Genomic DNA, 13,678 nt, shown 5'->3' with positions numbered 1-13,678 from the left:
CCTAACCCTAACCGCTAAACCTCCCCCTCTTCCTAACCTTAACCATTTTTTTCCCTAACCCTCCCCCCTCTTCCTAAACCTAACCATCCCTTTCCCGCTGCCTAAACATAACCCTTCCCCCTAGGGCCTAAAACTAACCTCCCTCCCAGCAGCCTAAACCTAACCATTTCCCCCTAGTGCCTAACCCTGACCCTTCTCCTAGTGCAGCATTTCTCAACCGCTGTGCTGCGGCACACGCGTGCCCAGAGTGGTTGTTAGGTGTGCCGAGGCTCAGTCAGAGGTGACGGTCAGAGGCGACGGTCAGAATACAGTACTGCGGACCAGGCAGCGCTGCCGCTGAGCTCTTCTGGGAAGCTCAGGAGCACCCGAGTTGCGACCTATGTAGATGCAGCGGTGTGACATCACAAGTCACGCACACCAAGTTGCCTGCCAGCCCACCTGCCTGCACGCTGCTGACAGCTCTGCACTGTGTCAGCCTATGAGGGACAGGTAGGCTCAAAAAGATGTATATTTATTTTTTTATGTGGGAGCCAGTGTGAATTGTTGTTTTTTGGGGAGAGCAATGTGGTTTTTCATCTGTGGGGGCCAGCCAATGGTTTTATTTTTTGTGAGGAGCAATATGGTTTAGATTTTTCTGTTGGTTCCATCCAATGATTTTTTTTTGTGGGGAGCAATATGGTTTATATTTTTCTGTGTGGACCAGCTAATGAATTTTTTTTGTGGGGAGCAATGTAGTTTATATTTTTTCTGTGTGGTCAGCCAATGTGATTGTTTTTCTTGTGGGGAGCAATGTTTTTTTGTTCTTGTGGGGGCCAATGTATGTTTGTTTTATTTCTCTGGGACCAATGTATGTGTGTTTTATTCCAGTGGGGCCCTAACCCCACTACTTACCGCCGGCATTCCACCAGTATAGATGCCAGCCCCGGGATTCTGAATGGTTACGGGATTCCAGCGCCGGCATTCTGACCACCGAAATCCCGACAGCTGGGATTGTGACTACATCCCCTCAGAATAGCACGGAATTTAAGCTATATGCCCACGACACTCCCACAAGACAGAGCAGCTCCATGTGACTGCATTGTTGACACTCAATTCACTGATCCGGCAAAGACCCATCCGACCTAGAATAGGACGGGGATACATAAAAATTATAAAGTTGCATCAGGTTAAATATAACTATTTGTATCCATGAAAATAGATCCTTCCAACTCAGGATCAGCACCAGATGTATTATATAAAGATGATCGACAGGGCCAGTGCAAAGTTTCTTGGCGCCCAAGGCAAATCTTCAGCCCGCTGCCCCCCCTCCCATTTTATTTTATTTGTTAATGTTCTGCTGCAGGGACCAGCAGACCCCTCTGTTGGTATAATTGTCTTGTATAACTGTGTAAATAGAAAGTATTCATCTTACATACAATGCTTTTTGTGAATTGTTTGTGATTTACAAGATTTTTACAAATAGATCCCTAGTCCTACACATATAATTTATATATTTTGTTCACCAGGACCTTTATATTATTGACCAATTACAGCACATATATAGTGCACAAATGGTCTTGCTCTCTCTATTACAAATGGAACAACACCGAGTGCCCGTACAAATAAATAAATGTATACTTCTCGAATGGTGCAGCACTCCTGGATTGAAAAAAATGAGTCCACCAGCGGCATGTATGGCAACGTTTCAGTGCCTAGCTTTAATAGTGTGGCACTTTCATCAGACAGAGATTAGAACAAAACATCTTCCCTTAATTACAGACGAACACCAAGTGCAAGCTGCAGGCGGACGCGGGACCTCCCACCCGGCTAGCGGCGCAGTGAGTATGACGGCATCCTGATCAACGAACAACACGTCATCATTGTGCACCCCACCACCATGACAACATCATAAGCAACATGTTGCTGTGAACAGCATAAACATCGATATAAATGAAAAAAATAATGAAAAATTATAAAAAACAAGGCTGTAATATCACAAAGAACACATATACACAGACCCATATGCTCAAAGTTAAATATTAAAAGTGATATTATTATCATATACCCATCAAAGCTATTAAGGATATTATAGTATAAACTAATTGTCTTTATACCCTTAAATCACTATTGAGTAGTTATTTTAGAGTAGTTATTTAGAAGGAGAGACAGGGGGAAAAATAGGGGGAAGAGAAATATAGAGTGTTCATCTTTACTTAAGGTAAGATGTTTTGGTCTAATCTCTGTCTAATGAAAGTGCCACACTATTAAAGCTAGTCACTGAAATGTTGCCATACATAGCGCTGGTGGACTAATTTTTTTCAATCCAGGAGTGCTGCACCATAATATATATAATTATATATATATTATGGAGTGTATGAGATTTTGATGCTCACAGTACAGTATCTGGCAGGCTGCTCCTCGTCAACTTATTTTCCAAAGAGGTGGAGGACTGAGGAGACATAAGGAGGAGAGCGCCCGGCTGGCCAGGGTGAGGAGAGAGCCTGGCTGTCCAAGGGGTGGGCACCGACAATTGTGAACAGCACAGCACACGTCACTGGCGCTGACAACCAGGGTGGATGTGTCAGGCTAGCTGAGAACTCTCGCTGGCAGTGACAAGAGCAGTGAGAGCATACGGAGTGACAGCGGCGGTGGCTGATTACACTCGTGGCTACCGCCAGTGCAGTGTGAAAGAAGGATGTCTCCATTAGACATCCTTCACTCGTTAGTTCGGTGTACTTAGCGCCGCCCTCCAGTGGTCGGCACCCTAGGCAGCTGCCTAAGGCTAGTTTCACACTTGCTGGTTTTGACGGGACGACAAAAAGCCGCCCTTTTTTGCCGGGTGTGAAAAACAGGTAACAGGGAAGTAGTGGGATCCTTTCAGACGGGTCGAGCATGGCACGGTTGCCGTTTAACAGCAGGGAGTATCCACTGTGCAGGATGGCTGCCGTGCTGTGCCTGTGATGTCCCTGCACGCCAGTGGTGTAAAGGAAACAATGTTTCCTTTCACACACATGAGCTTGTGCCGGCCGGGCTTGTGCAGCAGCAACTGCTGCTGTGCATGCCCAAAAGTAAAAAAACAAACAAACACATTAAAAGAGTCTCAAAGCTGCTGCTTGTGAAAGGCACCGAGTGCCTGAAAAATCTCATCCGGCTACAGGCAGTTTCTTGCCCGGCCGGTCAAAACAAGAAGGTGTGAAACTAACCTAAAGCTGCCTAATGGTGGTGCGAGGCCCTGATTATTGGGTGGAAAGAGAGATGAACGGAACGTTAAAAGAAAACACACCATTTAATGTGATTTGTTTATCCTTGGATGTGTTGCGCCTTCTATAACTTCTATATTCTTTGGATTGTTTATGATTTATTTTTCCTCATAAGGTGTTCATGGTGGTACAATTTTGAGCTGATTACATTTCATTTAATGCTTAGGACAAAATCAAATTATTAAATGTGAATCTGCAGTTATAAAACATCCTAACAACTTAAATGATCATCTCTACTGGATAAAAATGAGCAAGACTGATAGAGAGGATTTGACTGACATTCTGGATTACTGCCATAAGGTCAATAAAACATGTATCACACAGCAAAGGTAAGTGTTAGAAGCTTAATATTTACTAGCATTGATATTGCATCTATTAGCTAATGAAGGCTTACATACCTATATTGGCCTAAGGGCCTGATTCAGAGCCGTTCGTAAGCGGCAGTACACTCGTTCCGAGTGATGTTCTCCCATCTGCGCATGCGTACGGTTTTTAACCAGTCAGTGCGGGCGAAAATCGTTTGTTCGCTATATAGCGAATGCCTGCTATTTTGAGTGACAGAATGAGGCGTATGTGGGTGGTAACAGGGGAAGGTGCTTGAAAACGGGGAGTGGAGATCAGAACGCAGGCGTGCTTAAAGGTCAAAGCGGGCGTTTTATGGGTGTGCATAATTAATACAGCAGCGTCATTGACCATGTCACCTGGTTGTTTTATAGTCAGAACTGCTCGCAATATAGTGGTAGGAAAAACCAACCTCAAGAATAGCGAGCAGTTCATACGCTGTTCGATGTACTCGATTAATCTAATAAATAGCGGACATGACGTATGATGCGAGCGGCCAGGGGGCGTATTTTTCAAATAAACGTCCGCATGTTTTGTTCGCTTGTTCAGACATGGAGGCGTCAACAGACCGCAAGGAGCGAACGGTTCATTTGAATAGCCACCCCCTTTTTCTGTACGAGCGAGCGCTAATAGCGTCCGGCTCTGAATCAGGCCCTAAAGCCATACTTGCCGACATTCAGCTCCCTCCTTCCGGGAGGGAGCTGAATGCCTGCAAACAGTAGGGGGCGTGGCCAGGCAATGGGTCCATGTTGTGAAGCAGGGGGCGGAGCCACAATGATGTGATTCAGCGCGAATCGTCTCATCGGGCACCCCCGCTGCGGGGATTTCTACTAGGTAGTCGGGGGGGCAGGCGGCAGCCGGGAGGCTTGCCTGCCTTTCCAGGCGGTCGGGAGTGGCACCCGATATTCGGAAGGTGCCTGACTAAATCAGGAGGGTAGGCAAGCCTGCCTAAAGCACAGGTTCTCAAACTCGGTCCTCAGGACCCCAAACAGTACATGTTTTGCAGGTCTCCTCACAGAATCAAAAGTGAGGAGACCGCACTGCGTGTGCGTAAGCCCCGGAGCGAGAGAGAAAGAGCTGTCAATGTTGATCGACAGCTCGGCCCGGTTTGTAGGCGGGGCGGGGGGGTGGCTACACAAACGGAGGCGTTCCTGACGGAACGCTTGCCATTTTGTGGGCGGCCGCACTGACATCAGCAGTGATGTCAGTGGGGAGCTTCCTGCTCGATCAGAGCAGGAAGCTCCCTGGGGCTTGCGGTTGCTGAGACCCAACCTTAGGGTCTCGTCGCAAGCCCCGATGGTCGCGATGGTCTTGACCATCGCGACCATCACCCTGATCGGTCGCTAAAGCTGTGGGTGGTACTCCACAGCTTAGCGACCGACCAGGAGGCCGCACTAGAAAAAAGAAGCGGCCGCCCTCATTCAGAGAGAGCATTCGCTTCTTGCGACCGACTCTGAATGAGGACCTGTATCTTTCTTGTCTTAGGAGTGCATCTAAGTCCCTCCCTTGTGATTTCAAATGCTTTGAGGTGGTTAAAATTAACTGAATATTACTATAAATAAATGCCAATGATGTTAAAAATACTTTAGGAACAAAAACAGGTCCAAGTTACATGAATTTAGCTGATTTTATTAAATATAAAGAATTCCAAAACCGAACCAAAACACTTCAGGGTGGTTTTGCCAAAACACAACGATGATTTAAAGCCAAAATTAAAAGCAAAACACTGAGGTCTGTGCAAATCTCTAGTATGCAGTTATATTGTCGACATTCACAATGTCAACATGCAGAATGAAATGGAGGCATGGCCTCTCAAGTGAGCACCTGGGGGCATGCCCAGCACTCTTGGAGATGTTGGGCTGCCCCCAAGTTCTCCCTGCACTGTGAACAGATGCCATGCGCATGAGCACGGCATCTATCCTCTGTCTGCTCAGTGCTCCCCCAACTTTTCCCCTCCACGGAATGCTGCGACCCACAGGGGAAGGGGATGGTGGGGACATGGGGAATAGCATCAGCTCAGCGGGAGGCGAGGCGCTGCATACCTGCTTGCATCAGCCTGTAATCAGCAGGATGCCAGGGCACCACCATAAGGTCTGGGCACCTTAAAGGATTTGCCCAGGGAGTGACGTCCCTCTGAAACACCTAGCGGGAACGCTAAATGTGCCGATAAAGCTATGTGGCTGCAATTGATTTAATACAGCCACATCATTATTGATTTAAGTGCTACCAGCTGGAGGGGTCAATACGCAATCAACCATTCATAAGTGACTCACACTTATCATCATCATCAGTGCGTACTGTTTCACCACCCTCCAGTGCTCGCAAAGGATTTACACCTGTTTTTCTGCATATAAAGTTTTATTATATCAAAATTATTTGACAACCTTACTTCAGTCAAATTACATTACCTGTATGTCAGTGAGACGCAAAAATCCAGATAAGGAACATCTTTTGAGGGCATACACAGTGCTCTCTGGGCCCAATTCTGAGCTGGATGCAGCGGACATGTTGGATGCTGTTGAGCCATATTTTTCTTCTGTGCGTGTGTCTAAGTCGCACTACAGATTCCATCCAGATTCCGTATGTACAGAGTTGTAGTTGGGATTGTGGCGCATGGGAGATACACAGACTCAGAAATCTTTTGTAAATGTATTTGGTACTCCTGGGCGGTGACAAAGAGTTGGCATAGCGGATGCATGGAAATGGTGCATGTTATTGGAGTGTGTCACTGATAGTGGTTGTGTACAGAGACACAGAACCTCTCATACAGGTGGCCATACTCAGAGAATCTGCAGCTGCCATAGGACTGGTGCAAGTTTCGATGTTGCGACCAATGGTGTGTCTAAAGATGCACTAAGCAGTACTTCAGTGTCTGATGGGGCTCAAAATGGGTGTCTCAGCCCTTGCACATGCAGACACACAGATGTACCCTAGGGAAGGCCTTGTAGTGGTATTTACATAAAGTCACAGAAGCAATACTGCAAAAGACGCACACATAGATGCTGCAGTGTCCGACTCGGAATCAAGGCCCTCTGTATTCTACAAATGCTAAGGGGATACAACCAACATTTATAAATATCACAGAATAGAATAAGAAAATAATCTGAATATGTACAATTTGAAACATTGCTAATATAAAAATATATTATATTACAAGTTACAGCAAAGAAGATCGGACTTTGAGCTCTGAATTACACCTAATAAATATAACCATGGATGATATAAAGTACCCATATATATGCAAACTGGATAGCACACGAGGTGGGAAATTGAAAATATATGCTTTTAAATTAAAAGGTAAGATATTCTATTTTATCATCATGGTTTGCAACTCAGTAATGACTATTGTGAAGTTTGTTTCAACAGGGCTTCAGTCTTCATTAAATTAATTATTTCATAAGCAGGTTGGAAAACTATATCACAGCAGTGAATCATTAGCACATACCCATTCTTGCTGATTACAGTTGTTTCACAGATTAGCAATACAGTCCATAAACCGGACATAGGTTAGGAATTACCAACCTGGGGTTATACAGTATTTACTAATGGCTGGTTTTGTTCGATTTTGTGTTTTTGTTCTATTTGTATTTTGTAGTCGATTTTCATTTGTTTTTGCAAAGTTGAGATTTACTAAAGGAAAAACTGACTGTAAATTTGACTATAAAATTGATTTCTGACCAAAACCGAAAATCGACCTAACATTAATCCTACAGGATCCCCGGATTTACTAACAGTCAGTTTGAAAGTCAAACAAAATCTAACACAAAGCCGATAGACAAACCACACAAATAATAGACCTGCCTGAGGCAGATAAGTTTGGAAGAAGTACTGCACTGATCACTATGATCTGTGTATGCTTCTTAGGGTTAAAAGAACAGAAAGTGCAAAAATTATTATTTTTTTTTAAATGGCGTGGGGTACCCCCCTAAATCCATAACCAGCCCTGGACCTTTCAGGCTGGTCTGGTCATGAAAAATCAGGTGAAAATATTTTCCATTAACCAGCTGAACCAGCCGGGATGGTAATGCCATAGCAGGGGGACACACAGCGTCAGACCAGAGCTAGAAATTCTCGCAAAGTGGAAACCCCCAAAATAAAAGGCCCCCCTCCCGAGGATCTACCAGTCTTGGGATGAAAGCCCAGGGCTATTCCCTGGACTCCGGTGGCGGTGGGTGTAGGATTACTGGTGTAATAAATACATATTAATATTTTTCTTTATAGTGGGACTGCAGGTCTCAGCAAGCCTTCTCAAGCATGGAGAACCACAAGTGTCAGCATGCCCAGACATTCAGTGCCTCCTGGCACCTATAGTCCCACTGTAAAGAAAATATTAAATGAAGACAGGACTCACATACCAACTGTGGTATCCTTTAATACACATTCATACTACAGTACATACTGTACTCACCTACTCCATGGGGATGGTCGGTCCCCTTGTCCAGTAGAATCTCATCTTCAGAAAAAAAAAAAACACAAATCCCAATCCATGCAGACACGCTGTATTGCATGCTCAGTGGCGTTCTAGGGGCGGGCTAAGAGGGCCGTCGCCCGGACTGCCAGCCCCTAGAGGGCTCCACTGAGTTCCCAGAAGGTAAAAAAAATTAGAAAACATCCCGCAAGAAAAAAAAAAAAACAGCGCCGCTCCCTGAACCCCACCCACTAGCCGCTGCAGGGAGGCTCCATTTGCCGGGTGCCCGCAGATATTTGTTATCAGTGGACAACCAGCTACCTCCCAGCAGCTGCAGACGAATGCCGGAGCTCACTCCTGAGCTCAGGCTCCCACAGAAACCACTATGGGAGGGACGTCATGACGTCTCTACCATAGATCGGTGGTGGAGCCGCGGTCGGACCGGACGGCAGCGGACGCAGGAGGTATTGTATTTGTATTTTAATTGTACTTTTTTCCAGAAGTACCAGCACTGGGGGCATAGCTATAGGGGGATTACTATAGGGGGCATTACTACTGGGGGCATGGCTATTGGGGGTATTACTACTGGGGGCATAGCTATAGGGGGCATTGCTACTGGGGGCATGGCTATAGGGGGGCATTACTACTGGGGGCATGGCTATAGGGGGCTTTACTACTGGGGGCATGGCTATAGTGGGGTATTACTACTGGGGGCATGGCTATAGGGGGGAATTACTACTGGGGGCATGGCTATAGGGGGGAATTACTACTGGGGGCATGTCTATAGGGGGGAACTACTACTGGGGGCATTACTACTGGGGGCTTGGCTATAAGGGGGCATTACTACCGGGGCATGGCTATAGGGGGCATTACTACTGGGGGCATGGCTATAGGGGGGATTACAATAGGGGGCATTACCACTGGGGGCATGTCTATAGGGGGGCATTACTACTGGGGGCACGACTATAGGGGGCATTACAATAGGGGGCATTACTACTGCGGGCATTACTACTGGAGCCACTTCTATAGGGGGGGCATTACTACTGGCAGCACAAGTAATGGGTCATTACTACTGGGGGCATTACAACTGTGGGGACTACTATAGGGGGCATTCCTACTGTGCACTGGCACTACTATAGGGGGAATTAATACTGGGGGCACTATTAATGTGGGCATTACAACTGTGGGCACTACTATAGGGGGCATTACTACTGTGGGCACTACTATTGGGGGCATTACCAATGGGGGCACTACTATAAGGGACATTACCAATGGAGGAATTAACACTGTGGGCATTATCAATGGGGGCATTACAAATGCAGGCGCTACTGAGGGCACTGCATGGGGGGCACCACTACCAGGGCCATTGTGTAAGGGGCACCACTGCTGTGGGCATTGTATCAGGGGCACTACTACTGTGGGCATTGTATTAGGGGCACTACTACTGTGGGCCTTGTGTATTAGGGGCACTAATTTGGGCATTGTGTAAAAGGGGCACCACTGTGTGTCATAACATGAATAAGGGACTACTGTGTGGCGTAATTTGAATTGGGGATAATGTATTATAAAGGGAATTACTGTGTGTGGCACAATGTGTTATAAAGGGCATTACTGTGTGTGGCATAATGTGTTATACAGGGCATTACTGCGTGTGGCATAATGTGTTATACAGGGCATTACTGCGTGTGGCATAATGTGTTATACAGGGCATTACTGCATGTGGCATAATGTGTTATACAGGGCATTACTGCGTGTGGCATAATGTGTTATACAGGGCATTACTGAATGTGGCATAATGTGTTATAAAGGGCATTAGTGTGTAAGACATACTGTGTAAGGCGCATTACTGCACATGGCAATTATTCGCCACGAGGGGAGAGCTTGGGAGAAGCCCAGCACCTTTGTAAGTGCTGGGTACACCCCACAGCGTGATGAATTGGGGGTTTTCTGCAAGGACACGCCCCCTTTCCGGAAGCAGTGGAACGCCATAAAAAAAAGTTCTTTTTTTTTTATTTTTTTTATTTGGGCGCAACTAGGAACTTTTGCCCTGAGCTCCACAGTGTCTAGAACCGATCCTGTGTATGCTACAGTACAGCGACCCAAAATTACATTTCCCAGATGGTTTCCTGCACTTCAGGTGTGATTGGCTAAGAGTAAGACCACTGGCAAATTCTGCAGATATTTATCCCTTTCACTCCTGGGCTCTTTTCACATAAAGATTTACTTACATCAGCACAATTCAAGAGATATTGTAAGGACCCTCCTCACTAGGAGGTCTATTTACTAATCCTTGGATGGAGATAAAGTGGACGGAGATAAAGTACCAGCCACATCTCCTAACTGTCATATTTCAAACACAGCCAGTGACATTGCAGTTAGGAGCTGATTGGCTGGTACTTTAACTCTGTTCACTTTATCTCCATCCAAGGCTTAGTAAATAGACCCCCTATGGGAGATGTATCTGTTGTCCATAACAACCAATATGCTTCTAGCTACTGTACAATTTATTTAACAAATTGTTTAAAATGACTGGAGCAATGTCAGGCCGTTATGCTGTTTTGTAACAACATATCGCCTACATCGCTCAGTGTCCCCTAGCTATCGCGCGCTCCCGTGGACGCTAGCCACGGTTGCAGCACATCAAATCTAGGACGGGATGTACTAAAGGGCAAAATGCTGTAAAACCACTGAAAATGCAGTTTTCAGGGTTTTACTGTGTACCCCATATGTACTAAGCATTCCGGTGCTTTGTCCCGATGGGTATTGCCATCTTCAGGTGGCATTACCCAATAGAAACCTATGGGCTTCTTTTCAGGATGCTTCTCCTGAGAGGAATCCAATCGGATCCCTCCCATCATGAGCGGAACGCCAAAGGGACTACTGGGTGTTAAACCCGGAAATCCCTCTCTCCGGGGGCATCACAAAGGACAGCTCTTATCGGGAGATCTGTCCTTTGCGATGTTCTAGGTACATACCACGGTAAACAACCGTGGTATGTACCTGATGAAAGACGGGATGTACCACATCGCGGATGCGATGCTTAATATATCCCGCCCCTAGTGATATCGCTGATGCCCAGTGCATTGTTAATGAATGACGTATGGATACCCCTTAATCGCTAAAGTGAAGTAATTGCTTTCCAATCCAATTATGGTTATATTATGCAAAAAAAAGTATAAAGCGCTGTGATCTAAACAATTAGTGCAAAAGCAAGTAATATACAAGGTACAGCCAATACATACGCTAGCACTCTGGTTTCCAGTTCTCAGCTATCAATCCTGAAGTCTGCAGTCATCAAAGAAGGGAAAATTACTCCCTTATGGTAGCCAGAGCAGTAGCCTATATACCTTACAGGTCACAGATAGAACAATGGAGACAAGCTGGCATGATTCCATTGGTCCTTGCTCCTGGTCATTCTAGTCATTGGATAGTTCATACGGTGTCATCAGGGGCATAAACTGGCTGCCAACACTACATACAAAATGTTAACATGCTAACCAATAACTCCCTATAGTTCGTAACTTGTGGACACATGATGCGATCTCCTTGCCAATAGAACCGGAGATCTGCAAATGAACAGGGATTTAATATAATACCAAACATGACATGTCTACTACATTCTAAACCTTAGTTCTCATTTAAGTACATATTACATCATGATTACTTGTTAAAATACCTTTAATAACTCTCTTTATTAACTATTGTGAATAGGAACCTTTATATACATATGCGTTTGCATATGTGTGTCTGTGCACTGATGTAGGAAATGTTCGTATGTATGTATGTGAAGATGCACGTGGGCGTCTATGTGTATGCAAGTGGATACGCATACGAGCGTCTATGTGTATGCATATATGTTTATGTGTGTGCATTATATGCATCAGTGTATGTGTCATGGATTTAGTTATAACTTTATCCATTAACTGGCATATTTGATATTATGTCTGTCTGAACCAAATTCCAAGTGTCATAGACAATGAAGTTGTTCTGCTCAGAGATGACCAGCAGATACCTGCCAGAGTCACAGTGTCTGACAGTTCACTAAAGGTCCTCCTCTGCCTATTTGGAATGTAAATGTCAGTCCCTCTTAACTACAGTAGCATTGAATAAAAGGCATACAATTGCTAAAGATTGTCAGACTTCTGACAATGGTCTTTAACTTTGCATTTAAAACAATCATAAACACATACCAGTATCTGTGTGTATTTTACTTATATGTTACAGACATATACACCAAACCTGTTTCCCATATACTGACTTTGTGCGCATCGGATTGTGCAGACACAGAGTAGTGTCCATTTTACACTTTATCAGACCATAGACGACTAGATCATCAGATAATAATTGCAAGCGATCATATCCAATTATTTGACTTCGTCCAGTGTAGACACAAAATCACTGTTCACAGGCATTTGTTCCGATGTCGAAACGAATGCCCATCGCTCCAGTGTGTGCCCAGCAAGGGGCATTTCAAGAGAGGAGGGGACCTGTTATGGGCCCCCTCCTCTCAGTCCTTGCTCAGCGCACTAAGCGTGGCCAATGCTGCACTGATAGACTCTGGGCACTAGAGTGTGACGAGTCTATAACACTTACGCAGGTCACAGGGAAAATGGTCTCGGCGGCCATTTTCCCTGTATTGCGCATGTGCAAAACTACAGGAAAATGGCCACGGTGGCCATTTTCCAGGCGTTTTTACAGCGCTGACACCAGCGCCGTCGTGGGACTCGGAGAGGTAAGTATAATATGGGTGCAAGGTGTGTGGTGCGGACCCCCCTGCACCGCACACCCTGCACCCATTATAAATACTCCCCTGTACCCAGCCTTAGAAGCATTCAAGCTATAGCATCCAATAAACAGAAATGGGAAAATATTGGACTATACTTTGCATTTTACTTGAGCTACTGAATTTTTTATAAATTATAATTTGTTTACTTTTGGTAGGTAATCATCATATATTTAATTTTATAATTACTGTACTTAAAGACTATGGTATATTACAGAGAGTGTGATATGTCTTCCCTGAACTCATTGTGTTTTTTTCAACAGCTAAGAATCCTGACATGTCTAAGAGTATCTTCACAGCTTCAATTATTGCATCTATCACTTGCTCTGTCTCCACTGTGCTTCTAGTTGTTTTGTGCATTGTGTTTAGAATACAAATCATTTTATTATATCGCAATGTAACAGGACTGGATGAGACCATAGGAGGTGAGTACCACAGCTTCTAGTTTCAAGACTCGGCTTCCCATTGTAATGCTAAATCATTACTATGTATAATTTCAATGACAAATAGTACAGCCGTGGCCAAAAGTTTTGAGAATGAAACAAGTATTGCTTTTCCAAAGTTTGCTGCTTCAGTGTTTTTACTTTTTAGACTTTTTTGTCAGATGTTACTATGGTATACTGAAGTAAAATTACAAGCATTTCATAAGTGTCAAAGGCTTTTAATAACGAGTACATTAAGTTTATGCAAAGAGTTAATATTTGCAGTGTTGACCCTTCTTTTTCAAGACCTCTGCAATTCCCCCTGGCATGCTGTCAATCAACTTCTGGGCCACATACTGATTGATGGACACCCAATCTTGCCTAATCAATGCTTGGAGTTTGTCAGAATTTGTGGGTTTTTGTTTGTCCATCCGCCTCTTGAGGATTGATCACAAGTTCTCAATGGGATTAAGGTCTGGGGAGT

General features: G+C 44.8%; 1 pseudogene across 1 annotated transcript in view; it reads left to right on the top strand.

Moving 5' to 3' along the window:
* Positions 1-13,678, top strand: part of LOC148480641 (interleukin-18 receptor 1-like) — a 112,750-nt pseudogene that overhangs the window by 88,841 nt on the left and 10,231 nt on the right. Inside the window, exons 4-6 of the transcript XR_015871953.1 lie at positions 3,406-3,568; positions 6,739-6,878; positions 13,036-13,197. The product of XR_015871953.1 is annotated as an interleukin-18 receptor 1-like (transcript). The remainder of the gene's footprint in view (positions 1-3,405; positions 3,569-6,738; positions 6,879-13,035; positions 13,198-13,678) is intronic.

This window comes from Taudactylus pleione, unplaced genomic scaffold (assembly GCF_031769625.1).
Source record: "Taudactylus pleione unplaced genomic scaffold, aTauple2 ptg000609l, whole genome shotgun sequence".
Lineage (NCBI taxonomy): Eukaryota > Metazoa > Chordata > Amphibia > Anura > Myobatrachidae > Taudactylus > Taudactylus pleione.
Note: the sequence above shows the minus strand (reverse complement) of the source record. Positions and strands in the feature narration are given on the sequence as shown.